Source organism: Panulirus ornatus, chromosome 63 (assembly GCF_036320965.1).
Source record: "Panulirus ornatus isolate Po-2019 chromosome 63, ASM3632096v1, whole genome shotgun sequence".
NCBI lineage: Eukaryota > Metazoa > Arthropoda > Malacostraca > Decapoda > Palinuridae > Panulirus > Panulirus ornatus.
This window is the reverse complement of record NC_092286.1, coordinates 20,966,025-20,971,024: the sequence shown is the minus strand read 5'-3', so window position 1 is coordinate 20,971,024 and position 5,000 is coordinate 20,966,025. Positions and strand designations below refer to the sequence as shown.

The window sequence follows — 5,000 nt, the reverse complement described above, 5'->3', positions numbered from 1 at the left end:
CTGAAGAAGTGAATTGGTACGATGTGGTATACCGGGGTCGACGTGCTGTCAATGGATTGACCCAGGGCATGTGAAGTGTCTAGGGTAAACCATGGAAAGTTTTGTGGTGCCTGGATGTGGAAAGGGAGTTGTGGTTTAAGAGAGGATAGAGTGAGTATTCCAAAGGCCCGTTGGCTGTGGTAGATGAAAAGGTGGTAGATGTGGAGGAGTTTGTGGTCTGGAGGATCACCGAGAAACAGGATCATTAGCGAATGATTTGATGAAACCCTCCGTACGACGAAGTGCGGCAACGCTGCAGGAGTGGATGGGACTGCCAGACAAATATGGCTCTGACGAAGATGCCTCTTGTGTCACGATCATAATGTGCAGGAGGTTTCCAAGTGAGAGTGAGTCCGTCCACCTGAGGCGTGTCCAATGTTGTTGTCATGGCTGTTTGATCTCTTCATAGCCGGGCTTACAGCGCACGACGGTACAATCCTTACAGGAAGACGCGACGACCCTTCACCACGACGGTACGAACCTTGGACATACGAACGGGTCGTGCCAAGGGTCGTACCATCGTGCTCAAGGGTCGTACCGTCGTGCTCAAGGGTCGTACCATCGTGCTCAAGGGTCGTACCGTCGTGCTCAAGGGTCGTACCGTCGTGCTCAAGGGTCGTACCGTCGTGCTCAAGGGTCGTACCGTCGTGCTCAAGGGTCGTACCATCGTGCTCAAGGGTCGTACCGTCGTGCTCAAGGGTCGTACCATCGTGCTCAAGGGTCGTACCGTCGTGCTCAAGGGTCGTACCGTCGTGCTCAAGGGTCGTACCGTCGTGCTCAAGGGTCGTACCGTCGTGCTCAAGGGTCGTACCATCGTGCTCAGGGTCGTACCGTCGTGCTCAAGGGTCGTACCGTCGTGCTCAAGAGATTAGGCTCAGAATCTGAGGCGTTTCCACAGCACCCAGTGATTCGCTAATCCCTCACTAACATGTCCAGTGATTTGCTAATCCTTTATGAATCAGAATGGTCAGTGATTAGCAAATCCTTCGGTAACAGGGATTCATATTCAAAACAGCCATGGATTCCCTAATCATTCACTAACACATCTAATCATTCGCTAATCCTCAACTGACGAAGCCGATGATTCCCTAATCATACACTAAAACAGCCAGGAAGCTTCTAATCATTCATCAACACAGGTAGTAGTTCACTAATGCTTCACTAACACAGCTAATGATTCGCGAATCCTTCACTAACAACCAGTGATTCGCTAATCCTTCACTAACATTGCCAGTGGTTCGCTAATCCTTCACTAACACTGCCAGTGACTTGCAAATCCTACACTAACACAGCTAATGGTTCGCTAATCCTTCACTAACATAGCCAATGATTCGCGAATCCTTCACTAATAGAGCCAGGGAGTCACTAATTCTTCATTACAACAGCCACTGATTCGCTAATCATTCATTAACATAGCCAGTGATTCGCTAACCTTCATTAACACAGCTAGTGGTTCGTCAATCATTCACTAACATAGCCAATGATTCGCGAATCCTTCACTAACAGCCTGTGGTTCGCTAATCCTTCACTAATATAGCCAGTGATTCGCTAATCCTTCACTAATATAGCCAGTGATTCGCTAATCCTTCATTAACATAACCAGTGATTCGCTAATCCTTCACTAATATAGCCAGTGATTCGCTAATCCTTCATTAACATAACCAGTGATTCGCTAATCCTTCACTAATATAGCCAGTGATTCGCTAATCCTTCATTAACATAACCAGTGATTCGCTAATCCTTCACTAATATAGCCAGTGATTCGCTAATCCTTCATTAACATAACCAGTGATTCGCTACTCCTTAACTAACACAGCCAGTGGTTCGCGAATCCACTAACATAGCCAATGATTCGCGAATCCTTCACTAACACAGCTTGTGATCCGCTAATCCTTCACAGGAACAGCCAGGGATCAGCTAATCCTTCACTGACACAATGATTACGAAGCAGATTAGCAATTTTCCGCCATGTCGACAGATTAGAGTCAGGTAAGATGAATCTACGGCCCCCAGTAGCTAATCCGGAATAGCTAATCAGGGATCTTCATAACGTGACGTCATTACACCGATCTACCAACCACATCCTCTCATATCCTGATGTCATCTCCTCATCTACCAACCACTCGCCTCTCATATCATGATATCATCGCCTGATCTACCAACCACAACCCTCTCAGTGACATCATCGTTACATCCACCAACCATATGATCATCTCACATCACGACGTCACCGATAGACCTGCCAATAGTAACATCTACATATTACGACGTCATCGAGTGATCTACCAACCACAGGCCTCACAGAGGATGACGTCAGACACCAAATCACTTATCACCGGCCTCTCGTACAATGACAGTCATAGCATGACAGTCAGCCTACTGACTCATCTTGGCTGACTATTGAGAAACCTACCTAAGAGTGACGTCAACGACCGAATCACCAACTACGTTCCAGGAATGACGTGACGTCAGCCACCGATTCACCAATAGAAATACCCGCCCACCGTCGTGACGTAACGACCGACACACCACGTCACTTTTTTTCAAAATTCAAACTTAATTACCGTCATTAAGTGCCATGATGGAGCCTGAGCCTTTCCACAATGACCTTAATAACAGGTAATTAAGAGTGGTACTTAAGTATACTACACTTAAGTACAGTGATATAGTATACTACACTTAAGTACAGATATAATATGCTACACTAAGTACAGTGATGTAATATGTAAACATGTGTCATGTAATTCGCTGTAATTCAATTACATTAAGAGGTCAAGACAATGTACTCACCCGCGCCTTGGGACAGGGCCACACTGGCAACAACCCTCGCTATACCTGAAATGGGATCCATCACAATCATTTTACCAATTACATTAGGAGAAAAATAATCCATCACAATTACTTTAACAATTACATTAGGAAAAAATAATCCATCACAATTACTTTACCAATTACATTAGGAGAATAATAATCCATCACAATTACTTTACTAATTACATTAGGAGAAAAATAATCCACCACAATTACTTTACCAATTACATTAGGAGAAAAATAATCCATCACAATTACTTTACCAATTACATTAGGAGAAAAATAATCCATCACAATTACTTTAACAATTACATTAGGAAAAAATAATCCATCACAATTACTTTACTAATTACATTAGGAGAAAAATAATCCACCACAATTACTTTACCAATTACATTAGGAGAAAAATAATCCACCACAATTACTTTACCAATTACATTAGGAGAAACTTAAGTAATCTATCTCAATCACTTTACTAATTACATTAGGAGAAACTTAAATAATCCATCACAATCACTTAACCAATTACATTAAGAGAAAAGTATAGACTTTGTTGTGTTACATTTGAAATGGTGATTGTGTTGGTGGTGGTGTGTGTGTGTGTGTGTGTGTGTGTGTGTGTGTGTGTGTGTGTGTGTGTGTGTGTGTGGTGTTGGAGACTGTTGGAGCAGGTCTTGGAGCACGTGCTGGAGATGGTGATGGGAATGTCGTTGGAGCAGGCGTTGTAGATGTTGTTGGAGCAGGTGATGGAGATAGTGTTGGGGATGGTGTTAGGGATGGTGTTGGAGCAAGTGTTGGAGATGGTGTTGGAAATGGTGTTGGGGATGGTGATAGAGCAGGTGTTGGGAGATTGTGCTGGGGATGGTGTTGGAGCAGGTGTTGGTGCTGATGTTAGAGCTAGTGTTGGAGCAGGTGCTGGAGATGGTGTTAGTGTAGATGTTGGAGATGGTGTTGGAGCAAGTGTTGGTGCTGGATCCGCCCAATATTTTCACAATATACAAGTCCACTTTTTTTCCGATAGCCACACACACACACACACACACACAAATATATATATATATATATATATATATATATATATATATATATATATATATATATATTTTCATACTATTTGCCATTTCCCGCGATAGCGAGGTAGCGTTAAGAACAGAGGACTGGGCCTTTGAGGGAATATCCTCACCTGGCCCTCTTCTCTGTTCCTTCTTTTGGAAAATTAAAAAAAAAAAAAAAAGAGAGGGGAGGATTTCCAGCCCCCCGCTCCCTTCCCTTTTAGTCGCCTTCTACGACACGCAGGGAATACGTGGGAAGTATTCTTTCTCCCCAATCCCCAGGGAATATATATATATATATATATATATATATATATATATATATATATATATATATATAAATATTCCATACTATTCCCCATTTCCCGCGATAGCGAGGTAGCGTTAAGAACAGAGGACTGGGCCTTTTTTGGAATATCCTCACCTGGCCCCCTCTGTTCCTTCTTTTGGAAAAAAAAAAAAAATATATATATATATATATATATATATATATATATATATATATATATATATATATATTTATATATATATATATATATATATTCATTTATTTATTTATATATTTACATACATATACATACATAAGAGCAAGGTTATTAGGTACAGTAGGGTTGAGGGTCAAGTCAATTGGGAGGTAAGTTTGAATGGAGAAAAACTGGAGGAAGTAAAGTGTTTTAGATATCTGGGAGTGGATCTGGCAGCGGATGGAACCATGGAAGCGGAAGTGGATCATAGGGTGGGGGAGGGGACGAAAATCCTGGGAGCCTTGAAGAATGTGTGGAAGTCGAGAACATTATCTCGGAAAGCAAAAATGGGTATGTTTGAAGGAATAGTGGTTCCAACAATGTATGGTTGCGAGGCGTGGGCTATGGATAGACTTGTGCGCAGGAGGGTGGATGTGCTGGAAATGAGATGTTTGAGGACAATGTGTGGTGTGAGGTGGTTTGATCGAGTAAGTAACGTAAGGGTAAGAGATGTGTGGAAATAAAAAGACCGTGGTTGAGAGAGCAGAAGAGGGTGTTTTGAAATGGTTTAGGCACATGGAGAGAATGAGTGAGGAAAGATTGACCAAGAGGATATATGTGTCGGAGGTGGAGG

The 5,000-nt window shown here is 42.5% G+C and overlaps 1 protein-coding gene across 21 annotated transcripts in view; it reads right to left on the bottom strand.

Moving 5' to 3' along the window:
* The window catches only part of para (sodium voltage-gated channel paralytic), a 534,209-nt gene that overhangs the window by 343,827 nt on the left and 185,382 nt on the right, over positions 1-5,000 (bottom strand). Inside the window, exon 2 of one of the 21 annotated variants that reach the window (XM_071656461.1) lies at positions 2,830-2,874. The exons of the other annotated variants lie outside the window; for them this stretch is intronic. The gene's annotated coding sequence lies outside the window, so the exon portion shown is untranslated. The remainder of the gene's footprint in view (positions 1-2,829; positions 2,875-5,000) is intronic. 21 annotated transcript variants of the gene reach the window in all.